The 17,545-nt window shown below is 33.3% G+C and overlaps 1 protein-coding gene across 3 annotated transcripts in view; it reads right to left on the bottom strand.

Moving 5' to 3' along the window:
• Window positions 1–17,545, bottom strand: part of sona (sol narae metalloprotease) — a 253,113-nt gene that overhangs the window by 66,204 nt on the left and 169,364 nt on the right. The window lies entirely within an intron of this gene.

Raw genomic sequence — 17,545 nt, 5'->3', positions numbered from 1 at the left:
AAAAATTGATTTTAAGAAAACATAAAACATTAGTAACATAAGTATAGTAACATAAAACATAAGTATAGTTAAATACACATGAGTGGTGGTTCGTGAATTTTCAGAGAGCTAGAGTGGAAAGATTGAAATAAAATACGACATTAAAGATGTGAACAATTTATTTACTTTTCAAGTACATTTAAATACACAATAAAACTTTAAAAAAGGATTTAAAAAAAACAGTTATATGATAACTAACTTTGACAACTAAAATTTACAATCAAGCATAGTAAACAAAATGTTAACTAATGACTACTTAAAAAAGACGTGAAATGTTTTCCATGCCATTAAATTATCTGCTACTTCTGCATATTGGTTAGCTAAGCTGTGTAATGTGTATGCACGGTATTTAAGGAAGTTTATAAACGAATTGGTATTGTTGCAGTCAAATATGTATTTTTTGTTCGTGTGACTCTGTTAGGATCATGAAATGAAATCAATTGCAATAATGCAAGCCTTTCAATAAGGGAATTAATGATTTTAAAAAGAAAAATGATATCAGATACAAATCTTCTGTAGGACGCAATATATATATATTTTTTAATAAAGATTTTCAGGATTTTTTCAGTACGGATGTGCAGTAAATAATATTATGAAAAAAATATTTTTTTACAGCTACGACAACATCATTAATGTCGTATTTTTAAACTGACCGTTTTAAGCTGTCATATCCTTAATTTAAATATAACATTCCTGAGAGAAAGTCCAGTTATATCCAATTTTCCAATTATGTCGTAAATCCTGTATCTAAATTTCACTAATAAACAATTAGTTAATGTTAATTAAGTGTTAATCTTAAGTGACCTACCAGGTAAGTATTGTACTTTATATTGTCTCCATATAGAGTTAGTAATAACAATAACATAGATCATTGTAGAAATGTATTATATATTTGAACAGCGCCCTTGAGGTGATTTGGCACAAAACCGGCGCTATAAAAATCATCCAAATATTAATATTACTATTATTACACTGAATATTCATGGACCGCCACTGATACACTTAGATAGACCTACTTAGTTTATAAAAAGGTTTAAAATTAAATTCGGTCACAAAAAAACTATTGCATCCCCAAGTGGTTGAATTTAATGGGGAATGGAAAGGGATGAGCAAGAGTAAGGCTGGATATTTATATCTGGTCACAAGACGTGGCTAATGACATTTCAAACAACGTTTTCTTAACGATTCTGGCGTTACCTAACTAGCCCAATCGTCACTCTTCCCCACTCCCTGCAACCTCACAAGATATCCCAATCAGTGATTCCATAATCCCGCTGGCTCCGGGCAGTTGGGATTCTTGTGCAACATACACAACTCACTTCGTCTGCACTAGACCCAATCATAAAGGCTAAGAAAACAATTTAAAAAATAATTCTTAGGCTACCTATAATTACAGACTCGAACCTAATATTCAATATTATTAATATTTTTTTGATGTTCGGCAGCTATATGCAAAAACTATCTTAACTCATCTGTGCACAAATGTACATAATTACTACGAAAAAAGTTCAAATACACGATGTATGCGAAGCAACAACAAAAACTTGTAAACTACAAATACCGATAACGCATACTACTTTTGGTCAACGAAACTTTAAATACTTTGCGACAAGACTCTACAACATAATTCCAGACAATATAAAACAATGTAATTCACAAAAAAAATTCAAAGACAATGTAAAAACTTGGATCATAAATCAGAATAGGGCCTTTACCAGTGCATTCACCCAAATTGGCAGTTATCGAAATAACCACAGTATTGAGCGAATACATCTTAATAAAAGTATATGTATGTTCAAAGGTATTATGAAGTAACTTGAAAAATTCTGCCTCAACACAGGCTAGCGTAGTGAGGCGGTATTTGAGAAACCTCAACTAACTGTACTTTTATATTCTTTTGCCTTCATCATATTATTTTTTTATTATTCTGTTAATTTTATAACCATAAAAAAATGTTACTCTACTGTTATCAATGTAAAATATACACCACAATATGCATTTCTAGTTGTAATGTGCAAAACTTTCTTAAATAAAGATATATTATTATTATTATTATTAAAAAATGCAAAGTTAATATTGATTCTATGCTAGAGTATATTTTGTTTGCATGGCGTTGCACCCTTTCTGATTAAATAGTAACCAAAAATACATCAGGTTAAGCAATACTTGACGCAATCCGAAAGAGAAAGATGTAACTTTCTTACCGATTAACAAATTGTTAATCAGCTTAAAAATAATCTTGGGTTCAAATATCACTATACTGGCGCCAAACGGCGAAATTATTTAACGACGAGCGTAATAAAAGTGAAAATAAATTTCGATTTTCATACGTACGAGTAAAATTACCGTTAACTATGTACATTGTTACTGTCATAACTCTCACGAATAGGAATTGAATAATAAGAAACTTGTTAGACGTTATGGCAAACAAAACAAAAGAAGAACCTTAACCCCTCGGGAAATTTTGGGAGATATTCTTCGCAGACAACAAACACCCATAAAGCATTTTTGGGAGATATACCTCCCAGCCTGACATGGTCGTAAAAAGGTTATGCTATCTCATTTTGTATTATGTTGAGATATATTTTTATTTAAACAATTTTAGAAAAAGAGAATTTTGCGCTTTCAATTTGCATGCAAAACATTACCATACACGGTTATGAAAAATGAGAATTGCTGATTTATTAAAAATCTCTTCAAATTATTGGTAATCCTGTTAAAAACTGGATTGTAGGCTGCTTCCTTATAAACTATAAGGAAATTCGTAATAGTATCGGAACACGTGTTAATGCACATGCGTTTGTCTTAATAATACAGGGTTTTCCAATAAGAGGTGTTATTTTGAATAGCCCGCTATTTCGGTAGATGTTACTTTTGAAGCTGTCATTTTTTGACATTTGTCAAGTAGAAACTACGCCATTAATAAAAATGGATACACTCTTCAACAACCCATTGAAATTATTAAAATTCACATGAGTGAATCAAATGCAAATCATCTTGAGTGATGAGGCCCATTTCCACCTCGGTGGCTTCGTCAACAAGCAAAATTGTCGCATCTGGGACTCGAAAAACCCAAGAGTTATTTTTAAAAAGCCTCTCTATCCTAAACGTGCGACTGTTTGGTGCGGTTTATGGTCCGGCGGAGTCATTGGACCTTAATTTTTCGAAAATGAGGCTGGAGCAACAGTTACGGTGAATGGATTGCGCTATCGAGAGAAGATTAATGATTGTTTATGGGCGGAATTGGATGGTATTGATCTGGACAACGCTTACTTTCAACAAGACGGCGCTAAGTGCCACACAAGCAACGAAACCATTGATCTTTTACGATTGAATATCAAAATAACACCTCTTATTGGAAAACCCTGCACATTATAATGAAGAAATGCGAATTTTTCTGATATCTTGACAATTCATTGGTATTTACTAATAGTTTCACAGAAAACCTATCAATCCATTCGTTCAAGGGCCTGCAATCCCGTGTTTAATCGAATAACGAATAATTTGAAGAGATTTTTAATACATTAGCAATATTTTTTATCAGTAAGTTTTCTCCGAGCAAACACTCCAGAAAATTTTAAATATTTCGGAATGAAACCTACAACATTTGAATAATGTTTGTCAAGGTTTGCAATTTTTTTATACGGAACGAAAAAAGCGAAGTAAAAATAACTTATATAAAACTTTAGTCTTTTTAAATATGTTTTTGGAGTTTTGTGTTAGGTGATAATTACAGTTTATTCGATAAAAAAAACAATCTGTAAGCTACTGTCAAAAAAATATATTTGTTTGCTTTCAAAATTTAAATATTTTTAATTTCAAATGTCGATTTCATTTTGTATATACCTACTGCAATAAATTTTTATTTATTAAAATTATAATGACATCCAATTTCAGAAAAATGCGTGTGTGTGCATGAGTGCCACCAATTGCATTGCATTGCAAATGCATTGTCATCGAGTCGGGATGTAGTTAAATTTACATATCCAAGATTCCACTTCATTCATTTATTCAACGAAGAACACCTAATTGAAAATCAAATAGATTTATTTAAAATATCTGGGAATGACGTCCTGTTTTAATAACACAGTTAGGTATCAAAAAATAACTTATGTAACAGTTTGTGATTATCTGACGGAAAAATTTACTATCGCTTATCTGAACATTATTGCTATTATAAAGAAAGATATCTTCACGATAATGTCTCGCTCTGACTGTCACATAATAATGTGCCATAATCTCGATTACTGCCAGATTTGATCTGTTGAACAATCGGGACATCATCATCTACGGTCTACATAAATCATGTCGTAAAATGACGCGAGTACAAGCGATATTACGTTGAAGTCGTTGACAAGACATTACCACTTCGTGTTTTCAGGCTTCGGTGAACAATGAGATGAATCCGCTTCAACAATGGTAATGTAAGTTATATCCCTTTGTTATGGTATAATCTGAATGCACTTTGTCACCTGGCAATGAAACGTTGTCAATAATTTAACGTAAAATATTATATAATGCGAAATTCTCATCTGTTAAATTCTTATGCGGCTAGTTCACGTTGGCCCAACGTCAACAGGACGACTTGGCCTTTGCATGCGTTGGCTACCAACATTGGCCGGTCAATCCGATTATAGTCGGCTTTCGCGCACACATCAAATGATCTTGGCGCCAATCCACTAACAGAGTTCACACGTTGGTCCAGTCTTCAGTTCGCATTATACGCGTTCAGCGGAGAAAGTCGTGTTGATTTTTGGGTGATTATTTACGTTTACGAATTACGATGATTAATTATTAAATGTGCTGCAAAAATAAACTGTCGCAGCTGCGATAATTTCCATGTTCTTCTAGATTTGACGGCCTCCGTGGTCGCGGGTTCGAATCCCGGCATGCGTAATTAAATTTAATTAGAGTAATTTGTGTTCTTTCACAAATAACTAATTAAAAATAATAGAAAGTATATTTACGGCTCGTTGCAGAGTGGAAGATACTCTCAGTATCGCCCTAGTGTAAGACCACCATTCAGAATTGAATCGTTGTTTGAAATGGCTCTGGCCGTGTTTGGTAACCAGATCTATTACCTATCTCCTTCCCCTCCCCACTATATTCAGCCTTACAACATGCCCCAATTGGAGATGCCACATTCTCACGGTTAGGAGCAGTTGGGTCTCTTGTGCGGTTTCATATTTAAAAAAAATATATAGATAAGGAGGTATTAATTGTTTAGAGAGGGACAGCAAAAATGAGACCACAGGATCTATCTGTTTATAAAAATCATAATATTTTCTCGTTTCATCATTATATACTATCAAGGCATGGTTAAGGAGGAAAACAGATGACGGTAGCTCGTTACACATATACAAAAAACGATTCGAAGAAGCGGCCCGTTCTCATTAAGCCAGCATCAACTGTGAACGGGTGTTCCGCTCATATACGTCGAGTTTAACGTACGTGCAACAGCACCGGGGATCATTGCTACTAGCTCCTTAGAGCAGGCTCCATTAAAATACCTGTAGAACAGACTCAGAATGTCTACATTTCGTCTGTGGATTAGAGATCCAAATCGGTCTGTTAACAATGAATTGTAAATCAGACGGTCTCTTTGCCCAGTATCAAGAAGGTATATCAAGTATTGCAGGGCTCCAGCCTAGAGGTGGCTCCTAAATTCAATTGTTGGGCGTACTTGAGATTTGTATATGTTTAGCAGCTGATAGCCTATACAAGATGAGATGATTAAAAACAGAAATAAATAAAACAGTTCATATCGTACCAGATATTCACTGCACCATTTGTTTAGTTTTTTAATTCAGTTTGGTTAAGTATTTTGGCCTCAAACCTAAAATTAAGTGTTGCATGTAAAAGTCCGCGCAGCTGTTCCTTAAAGAATTAAGATTTCAAAAAATATTAAAGTCTTCTTTAATGTATGGAGAAACGAAGGGAAAAACGAGGTCTTTATTTATTAAACGATAAGTTTGTCAACATTAATTTATGAGAAAAAATTCTAATAAATATACTAAGATAGTTCTCGATAATTATAAACGTAATCTTTGTATCTGCCAGTGTACCATTGTGCACGCGTTAGTTCCTAGAGTAAGTACCTCCATTACATTATCTTAGAGCACATTACGTTGGTAGGCCTCGGAGAAAATTTTCAACAATCAAACCATTATTTATCTATTGTAATGTGAAAACGTGCCAAGGTTTCGTAAAATATCTTATTTTAGAGATTTTTACTTTACAATGGTGGAAGAGTTGACTGGGCTCGGTGGTTTTAATGCATTCCTCATATATAATGAGATATTTCCCCATTAGAAGTAAGCTGGCGTATGCTGATCGTGTGTGGACTCTATACCAAACCAAATATTATGCTGGAACGAATCCAGAAAAAAATTCCTCAGGTAGAGTAGTTTCCATTATAAGATCGTCGGGTATAAGATTTTTCATATTAAGAGGAAGCTACAAGCAAAAATATTGTATTCTTAGTATGCCTTATATCGTCTCGAATATAGGCAATATTCATTAAAATCGCTTGACAAACGAAGTCTAAAAACGCTCGATTTCAAGCACAAAAGTGGTTTTTATTTATTTTGTAAATAATTTTATAAGAAAGCAAAAAAGTTAATAAATAGAAACTGTCACAGATAATTTTAGTTCTAATATTGTATTTTTTAAAGTTGTTTCCTTTATGCGTTCATATATTTCTATTAAAAAAAAATTTAGTAGCGTAAATTCATATTTTTTATCGAGTAATTACATTTTTTATTTGTATTCTACTCAAGGGAAACGATAGAAAAACCTTCAATTTATCTGAAGCATATTTTTGTTTTCATAATGTAAACCAATTCGTTTTAAAAAATAATCGAAAATAGTGATTTAGAATTAAGCTTAGCCTTAACCTCGATCAGAAATACTTTAATTTATTTAAGGGTACCAATTTCAATCAAAAAACTTAATATTAGTTTTAACATTTCAACATTTCCAGTTCTTTTGGAGGAATTCAGAATTCATGTCCTTCTTTTTTCCGCGTCTCAAGTTTTTTAAATATTGCAGATATACTAGTCACTTCGGATACATATATTTTGAATCGGGTACACGTTTTTTAAATGTTCCATCACGTTAGTACCTAATAACTTCTTTGGTTTGTTGTAACAAAGAATACCACGTTCAACGTTTTCCATAGTAACAATTTACAAAAAAGTATAACTTCGCAAACTTCCTATATAGTTTTAGTAGAAGTGTGGCGTCTTGAACAAGGTTTAAACTCGTGCACTAGCTTAAGGCGAAGCTTAATGCCAAATCACTATTTTGATTAATCTTTATAACGAATTGGTGTATATTATGAATACCAAAAATATGCTTTAGATAAATTGATGGTTTTCCTATCGGTTCGCTTGAGTAGAATACAAATTAAACAATAAATTACTCAATAAAAAATATAAATGCAAACTACTAAAAAATATATATTTTTTTTTTGTTGCTCCAGCCTCATTTTCGAAAAAATAAAGTCCAATGACACGTTGAGGATAGAGAGGCTTTTCAACAATAACTCTTGGGTTTTCCAAGCCCCAGATGCGACAATTTTGCTTGTTGACAAAGCCACCGAGGTGGAAATGGGCCTCATCACTCAAGATGATTTGCATTTGATTCAATCAAGTGTATTTTAATAATTTCAATGCGTTGTTGAAGCGTGTATCGTTCCATTTTTATCAATGGCGTAGTTTCTACTTGTCAAATATCAAAAAATGACAGCTTTAAAAGTAACATCTACCGAAATATCGGGCTATTCAAAATAACACCTCTTATTGGAAAACCCTGTATATTGATAGTCCATTCCTCTTGGAATGATAGCCCGAAAACTTTAGCCGTTGTCGTCGCTACGACTTGTTCAAGATACCACCTGATAGAACAGATGTTCCAGGACAACATAACAAGACACGAGGAATTTACTGTAAGCCTAGCTTTTGGGAGTCTATCTTTACACTGGCTTCGATGGAGCCAGTCAATCAATGATCAATAATTATAATAATTGCACGATTCTGGGTCATATTCGATGTCGACAAATATAATTTACACTAACGTGTGGAAGGTCAGCAATTTATTAGCATGAAAGCATAAGATGTTAATTTGTATGCGTGCACACGGCTGTAATAATTTATTCTCGATAATTAGCCGCCATTATAAATTATTGTCATCATTGTTTCGTGCCATCGGTTAAAGGCAAAAGCGAAATTTACATACAAATAGCAGATACCTAATTATTATCATTTGACATCATTATATTATTATTGTGTTGTGTGACAAGTGGGAATCAACGCGAAGTTTATTGTTTATCTGTAATTTATTTTGTTTAAGAAAGGTAACAATTCCTGGGTTACAAATAACTTTTATGATAATTCCTACTAATATCACAAAATGTGGCTTGTGTTGCGATGGAGGATGCCAGAAGAGGAATTGAACTCACAACGCCTGAATGGGACCCATACACGATGTCAACTCAGCCACTGACCGGATATTGCTATTTGTTTTATGTAGATATGATTGCCATTGCTACCTGTATAAATGAAGATATGATTTCCATTACAACCTGCATAATATGTAGATATGATTGCCATTGCTACCTGTACATGTATACATAATTGCCACTGCTACCTGCATATATGTAGATATGATTTCCATTGCTACCTGTATAAACGTAGATATGATTTCCATTGCTACCTGTATAAATTTAGATATGATTTCCATTGCAACCTGCATAATATGTAGATATGATTGCCTATACTATCTGCATATTATGTATATATGATTGCTATTCTAAAGTTTTCCAGGGTTGTGATTGGATATGTCGCTATGTCTTCTGGTTCTATAATGTGTCTTCCCAGTCTTGTTCCCAACAGAGCGGGACATTGGCACCAAAGGTGAATTGGAGTCTCTTCATCCTCTTCACATTTTATGCATCCGTTGGTGTTTTCCACTCCCAACAACAGCATGCGTCTCCTGAGGTGACAGTATCCCTTTAGTAGTCCTACCAGTTTCCTCAGTGAATGTCTGTCCATATTGAGTAGTTGTTTAGTTTGTCTAGGGTCCGGTCTGTTTCATGAATACTTTTGATTGCCTCATTCTGGATGCCCTCTCCCACTCTTTCCAGTTCTGGGATTTGACCCACCTTTTAAAATGTGCTACCTGTATATGTAAAAATGATTGTCATTTTTATCACAGACTTCAGGTTAACACTCCAAACGTGAGAAAGTGAAAGAATAAAAAAAGGCGTATTTTCATCAACAAATATCAGCGCAATCTTTTTCTACAAACATTCATTAAAATAAACATGGTTCATTGAACATTGTACTTCCTACAACTCAAATAATGTCAGTGAGATTGCAATAATTTTCCTACCAAAGGTTAAATACATCTTGCGGTTAAGGAGCTATTCGAAAAAGTATTAAAGACAAAAAAACACCTAAGTGTATATAATTATTTTCTGTATAGGAATGCAACGTTTGATTGTTGTTTTTGTGGTTGGCTTTTATAGGAATGCTGTTATCTCGTGATTACTTTGTTATGGCATATGTATAGTATCTTGAAAGGGATTACTATTGAAAACTGTATTGGATAGATTGGGAAGGCCTTGAAAGTTGGCAGTATAATAAGCTGGTACAACGCAATGCCCTTGGTTCATTACGCAGTATACTAACGTCACATAATTACAATTGTGAGACGTGGTAGCTAAAACGAAATGAAACCTAACCTAAAACAACCTTATCTTATCCAAAATCTAACCAAACCTAACTTATGAAGAAATTTCTGACGTTAGGAATTACGGCTGCTACCCGTGGCTCCATCCGACTGATATTTTGGGTATGCTAAGAATGAACCATGGGATGTGATTCGTGGATAATTTGAAAACTCGGCTATCGTAGAGAGCATTCATTTGTATGTTTCTGGTGGTTACCTCCTTCACCGACAGCATAGACTGTTTTATCTCTTAACCTGGAGGAGTAACTTGCCAAATGTCATGCTGGTGAGGATCGCAATCTTGCTGTTGAGCAGGGTCCATTCGGATGTCGTTATATTTAGAATACACATACACGTAGTAGCTGACGTTTACCCAGCGTTTCTCGACTTTTCTTTACTTTCTAAAAATATAATAATATGCATGTGTTGTTAACTTGACTTATAAACTTTACCCCAAAACATCTCCGACCACCGCCGGGTACACGTCAGCTAGTTGTAAAATAAAACTCGGTGGATTTTCAAAGGAGAATTTTCAAAAGACCTGAATATTTAACAAATACCATGTAGGTACCTCGGTGGTAGTGACCCAGAAGCAGACTGGGGAAGAGATGAACTGACTGTATGTAAGTGGATTGGAGCAGAATGGGAAGGTTTGAAGATTAGAGACGAATGAATAAGTATCAGAGTTGGAGAGTATCACCAAAATGCCCTGGAAAGAATCTCAGACTTGTGATGTCCCGAAAGAAACCATTCATCTGTTCTGAATGCAATTACTAATGTTATCCTAACTGACCCTGGTAATAAATTACATCTTTTCGATTCTTTCAAGGATAAAGAAACCATCCTGTCACTTCGAATGCAATCAAAAATGTTCTCAAAATTTGTTTTGACAGGATCGCCATTCCATTGTAAGAATATTATGTAGTAAATACACAATTTGGCTGTCCTGAAACGGGAATCCTTCCCAGTTGGACAGATAAAGGTTTATTTTGTTTTGTATTGTTCATAATTTATAAATATATACATATATGTATATTGTATATAAAATAAAATAAATTCTGCAATTAGTACAAAATTTTCAAAGGTGTTTCCTATAGTATTGATGGTAATTGGCACGTGTCATATTAATAAACTACCAATTATTGAGTTCTCCACTTCTTAAAGCCAGAAGTAAATTATTACAAACTTATTGAAGGCTGAATGAATCGAATGAACGATAGAAACAGGTGGTGTGTCCATAAGCGCATAATCACTAGCAACCAGTGACACGATTCGATATACACGAGGAAAATAAGAGCAGTGTCAACTTCGAATTGTTGCGTCAATACAACCAAATGCAATACTACAGAATACGTGATCTGGAGCAAATTACGTGGCTTCATCAATATGCAAGACAGTTGCAGTTGTATCAAAGTTTTTATTTATTAAATGGACGATTAGTGTTTATGCAGCACGATTTCTAGTGAAAAATCACCTAAGGGCTTTTTAGAATTAGTCATTTACAAGTTATGATAATGTAATAGCAGTCAGCTCTGTGCAACAAATTGTAACTACTTACTACCTAGGTTTTATTCGTGAATAAGTCGATGTCAACAATTATTTATAATTTTACTCTGCCTTGTATCTCACGTAACCTCTATGTACCTTAAAAATATCAACACATCAAAAATTCTGTTAACGTCTCTCGTTAAAAGTATTCTAGAGTACAACTCTACAATTTGGTCACCTGTCTTTAATAATAACATTAATACCATTGAAAGAGTCTATTAGTATTAATTTTAGGCTTGGAATTCCTTTAGAAATAATAGATTATGATTTCTTATTACATTAATTGAAATTGCTAAAGTTAAGTGATAGAAGAATTTTTTTTTAAATATATTTTTTTACAAAATTATAAATTATCAGTTGGATAGTCCTGATATATTAATGTTGATTCAATTTCATGTACTTACCAATATATCAAGGTCCTCTAGTATGTATTATTGTGACAATTATACCACAGTCTCAGGATATAACTCAGTTATAAATAAATTGCACACACTTGGGAACTTTTATGCTAAAATCGCAGATACTCTCAATATGCCCCTTGTAAAGTATAAAGCTGCACTAATAACGCATTTTAACGCCACTTATTTTAACGAGGTCACTACATAACAGATTTATGTTATTGCATCCATCTTTACTGTTATTTTATTTGTTATGTTTCAATTTAATTCTTTAATTTTTCACTCATCAAAATTTAATACTGTACTATGTATATGTAAAAAAAAACAAACTTATGAATGTAAATAGTACTAGTGCCCTAAATTCTAAATAAATAAAATTTCTGTTAGATTGTGAATTATTATTAATTTAATTAATTATTAATTTAATTATTAATTTCTGTTAAATAAAAAAAATACCTAAAACTACTATAAAAGTCCATATCTTACTCTTATTATTATTTCCTTCAAATCTTGAAACTGTATTATTGATAAATCTTGCCTATTTCTTACTTATCCCTTTGGTTTTGCAAATATATTATTTACTTACTTACATGATTCCATATAATTGAGCTAGGATTCACTCACCAAACACAAGAGCCTCGTCTCTTTATGGCGAGGAAAAGCTATTATTATTTACCTTGATAACACTGTATAATATGTATAATTGTATATTTATTGTAAAAAACATACAAATATTCAATAAAAAAAATAAAAAAATTGTAAGTTTTTTGCGTCGACGGTAGATATTCTTTTATCATATAAGATGTCACAAATAAATAAATGTATTTCATGGAGATATTTATCATTTTTATTTTATATTTTTATGTGGCAAGAGCGCCCTTGACTGTACAGTGTAAAGGTAGGGGCGCTATGTCGCCACCAGGTTGGGCAGCGTTGTGAGGTGGGTGTCATTAGAGAAGAAATAATATTTAGGGACTAACATAAGCGTTGGAAACTTACATAAGCGCCCTTGGGGTGATTTTTTTAACGAAAATGGCGCCATGTTAATAAGCCAAGTATAATTGTAAAAATATTTTGCAGTAAACTCAGTTTTAAAGTTTGATCTTCATTACAAGGTCAGGATTTCGGGAAATAATATTAATGTTTTAAAAAAATGATTAGAAAGTTGTTTTTTAAACAAAAGTCCTTATTTTTGTAAGTGCTTTTACAATATTTTTCTCTCCGTTATATTCAAGTCTCCGAAAGTTCTTTGACCCAACGTTGAATTAGAATACGCGTGTGTTTTTATATTTCTAAACTAACCTATTTTTAACTGTGACAGGAAAAAAACTTGCATTTTGAAAAACAGTGCAATGTGTTGGACGTAACAGTAAAACGCACTATTGTTTCTCTATCTGCTCAGATCAAAATTTGACTATCATGAGTTCTTTTATTTTGGGCTACAACATTTATAAATTACTTTAAAAGCTATCCAGCAAACCTTGGCCTAGCTTCTATCAGGATATTTGAGTCAATGATTTCAACTCGGTTCTAAAAATTTGGAATTCAATGCATTTAAAGACCTTGAACAAGAGAAAAAACATTGTCCATTGAAAGCAGGTTTAACCCAATTCAGTGAATTGAGACAATTCGATCTAAGAAATCAAGGGCTTTGCAACCAAGGCGAAAATACAAATACACCGTTGGAAAAACATAAATGTATGTAAACAAAATACCTTGCCTTCATCTACTAACAGTATAAATCTAATAGGTTAAAAATTGTGTATCCACTATCTAGAAGAAGCCAATATGTTGAGTTCATAAAAAGGCCGACCATCCTGTCTTCGATAATCCACAATGGACCATTCCACCTGCCGATAGTTTCAGGTCATTCAAATCTTTTGTTTTCTCTTTCCGCGACAAGTGCCGTAAAAACCGATAAGGCATTGTCCCTGGTGTGACGCAATAACCAACGATCGCGACATTTTTTTAGTGTGTCACTGCACACGACAACTGTGACACAATAACTCATAAATCGCCGTCACGCGTGTCGCGGTGTTAAGTTTTAGCGGCGACAATAGAAGGTCAACGCTCTCTCTCCGCTCTCGACTCGAGTGTGCGTAGGAATTGATTTGTGCTTTCGTTGAACTTTGTCGTCAATGTTTTTTATGGCTGTTGGTTATTATTTGTCGTTTGTGGCTGGTTCGCAGTCCTATGAAATGAGGATATAGCAAAAGGCTGCAAAATTATTCAAGCAGAACACTATCCTTACAAGATACAAAAATACAAGTCAAATTCGCTGTACATAGACTGCCTAATAAAATTGACTAATTGAAACTTGGACAATAACTATATATTTGTTTATGATGTATATAAACAGAATAAGACACAGAAGAAAAAGCGTAACGGTCACAATCAAACCCAGGATCTCTTGCCTTACCGGGACAGCTTCACAACCAATCGACCATTAAGACCTAGTTATTAATAGTCATATTTAAAATTCTGAATAAAAAATATTATCTTGCAATTAATATTATTTTTTCATAGTTGTGACAGCTAATTTTTTTTAAATTTTCTGTATTTTGTCCTGTTTCATGTTTTGTTTAGATTTGTTAGTATTATGTTCTTATTCAATGGTGTATTACATTGATGGGTAAAAACTAAAAGAAAATAAAGAAAAGTTGTCCCTATAAAAGTTGAATATGACATTTAAATTAATTCAAAATAGCAAACTTTGTTCACACCACTATTTTATTCAAAAAAATATCAACTTGTTTCAAAACCAATGTTTTTTTCATACATAAAGTATTTTACAAAGTTTTGTATTTAAAAATTTTGCTAAACATGGTAGTGTAAACGAAGATGGTTTTTTCATTTCATTTGAAATGACGCCACATGGTAATTTTGCGATTATTGAAAAAGTGAAAAATTATATTTATTTTATAAGTGACATCTGTGTATTTTTCCTAATCAAGGAGAAACATAGTACTATATACATCAACGGATAATTGTTTTGCAAAGCAATTTTTTTCATGTGGGTCCCGAGATGGTTATCGTATGGGAATCGGTATGAAAAAACACATCGTGTAAAACGCCCATTAAAATGCAGTACCTAATAATCCGAGACTGAAAAGGGCTTTCAAACAGAACGGCACACAAAAAAATATTATTTTATAATATCAAAAAAGTATCTGTTTTCCATTATGCTTTAATTTTGTAACATCACAGTATCTTGACTGGTCGCTTCGATCGTTTTGGTCATCAAAAGTATGTTAGTGGGTTTATTGATTAGCAACGTGTTTAATGATTGCACTCGCACCAGTAGATCAGCGCCCAATTTGGCGGAACCTTAACTTACTTACGCCGACTTGGCCAGTGGCCGTATCAACAAGTAAGGCATCACGTACTAGGCTGATGTAATTCCTGATAAAGCAGACGTATCTTTGGCTAATGCTGTGCCGTAATTTAATGTGCGTATTAAACTGACAGAGACCTTCAAATTGTAGTGTACGAATCTTTTGCAATGGATTTTGGCTCACAGGTATCATTTCAATCGGTTCCATGATAACCCAACAGAATTACAATTTAACACACTTTTAAGAATGGATATAAGGTCATTAACAGCGATGAAAAAACTAATCTATAAACCTTAACTACTTAACCAGTTTTTTTTCGTCGTTTTTCAAGAAATTAGAACACTTTTTAAAGATGTGCTGAGTTGTAAGTGCTTCACAGATGCACTCATAGAGGGCAGTGCATAGAGCTTGCTTGGAAGTCCGCAAGATGGCAGCTAGTAGCCAGTAGTCATCAGGACCAGTTAGAATGCTTCCAGACAAATTTGGTGTTTTTAGATCTCATTTAGCCAGCTCCTAGTTAGGTCGACTATAGAGTCACCATTGTAATACGCGAAGTATTAATAAATCCCTGATTTAACACATAGAACTCATTATTTAAATTCTCCTTCCACGACGAGTTGTAGAACTGTTTGTGGGAACACAACAGTTGAGTTGCCCGGTTACTATTTCAATCGCATCGCAAGTGATCTTTTTTGTATTGAATCTGTTTGCCATGAAGCTGAAAGTATTTATAAATAAAAACTATGTTTTTTTACCAGTGTATATCTATTTTTAAATGTTTGTTTACACATAAAAAATGGTTTGAATGAGGATTGAATCTTCCTACCCAGGAACTGGAGTCGACAACTCTACCAACTGATCCAAATGCCGATCGGATAGGACTGACATTTATTTCCTATATAATTTTTTTTCCTCCGCTGCTCATCTCACTAGGTAATTCCTATATTTGATAGACGGATTATATCGAATATGGGTTTTTTAAAGTTATTAATGTCAGAAGCTACGTTATGGGTAATCCAAAATCACCACTCTCAGCTAATATGGAATTTCTGACCATTTTCTTGAATAAATTTGACGAATCTTTAGTTTTTATATTTTCACTGAGCATATTATAAAGCAACGGAGTTTTATAAGAAAAACTCATTTGTTCAAAGGATGTTCTGGTATTCACTGACTGATACATTAAAAAAGAACCCAATTTAGTGTTGCGCACTTGTTGTCATCTTTTGTCAGTATCAAGGTTGTTGAAAAATTTACAGAGAGCCTGTATTATGTAAAACTGCCTTACTAACATAATTCTACTTTCATTATATAATAACTGTGACGAACACAAAAAAAACTTTAAACTGCTGTAATTTCATCATATATCCGCGTGTATGTATGTGATTGCTTCACAAAAGTTGATGGAGTACATTGTCATATTTCGAAAAATTATTATCGTTTCTATAATATTATTATATTCTAAATATTGAAAACTTTCCTCTTCTTATTAGCCTCTTCATCTCGTAGGTGTATTGGTTACATAGCCATAAACACAATATCCACATTAAATCATAAAAAGTTATTTGACCGCGTGTGAGGATTGAGGTTCTTGTTGTAATATTGACCAAATAAAACAAATATACTTATCCTCGTCCGGGTTCAACGCCAATAACTAAAAATCAGGTGATTTAAGAAGCGGTTTTTACATAAACGAGACATATTTATTAATTGTTTAATTATACCATCAGGAGGTCAGGCAAGGTCAAATCGATAACTTAACAACATCTGGGGGTCTAGCACAGTGAAATCGATAACTTTTCAATATCGGATATCGCGCTGTTGATAGCCACACCGATATTGATAACACAATAAATAAGAAGTCGACATACAGTGGCAACACTGGATGAAGCATCTATGAATTGACATTTCGAAACGTCAAGCGTCATACACTTCCAAAACTATTATGGCGATGCCATACGTAGTAATGTAAAATCATGTGTTTTTGGTTTGAAAATTTGGTCGCCTAGAAATGTTTCAGATGCTTTAATTAAATACTGCGAGTAGAATACATCTTGGCCTTTGAAATGATCGAGTATTTTTTAGATAAATCTTTTTATAAGCCCAGAAAAAAATAATGTATAAGGCCTTTGAAAACTGCTTTAAAGTTCAAAATCTCCTACTTACGAACCCATTTTCGGTTACGATTTTATTGAATATTGTGGCAAAATAAGTTATTTAAAAAATGATCGAAAAAAATTAAATATTTATGCCTGAACATCCACAAAATAAAACAAAAGGCACTTTTTGGCCATGTTTTTTTCTTGCATAAATCAAAACAGGCGGATGGTGTTAAGCGGGAATTTAAACCTTATCGCCATCTACGTAAGGGTTGTTATTGATAGCTGCTCAATTTAAAAATATTACACGACGTAGTGCATCGCCTTAACAAATTGGCAATGTTGAATTGAAATATCAACCTGAATATGCATTGGCAGCCCATGGTTTACATTT

The sequence above is a fragment of the Hesperophylax consimilis genome, chromosome 28, assembly GCF_061612785.1.
Source record: "Hesperophylax consimilis isolate HC1 chromosome 28, BYU_Hcon_1.0, whole genome shotgun sequence".
Classification (NCBI taxonomy): domain Eukaryota; kingdom Metazoa; phylum Arthropoda; class Insecta; order Trichoptera; family Limnephilidae; genus Hesperophylax; species Hesperophylax consimilis.
The sequence above is the reverse complement of the archived record's forward strand: the minus strand, read 5'-3'. Positions and strand labels throughout refer to the sequence as shown.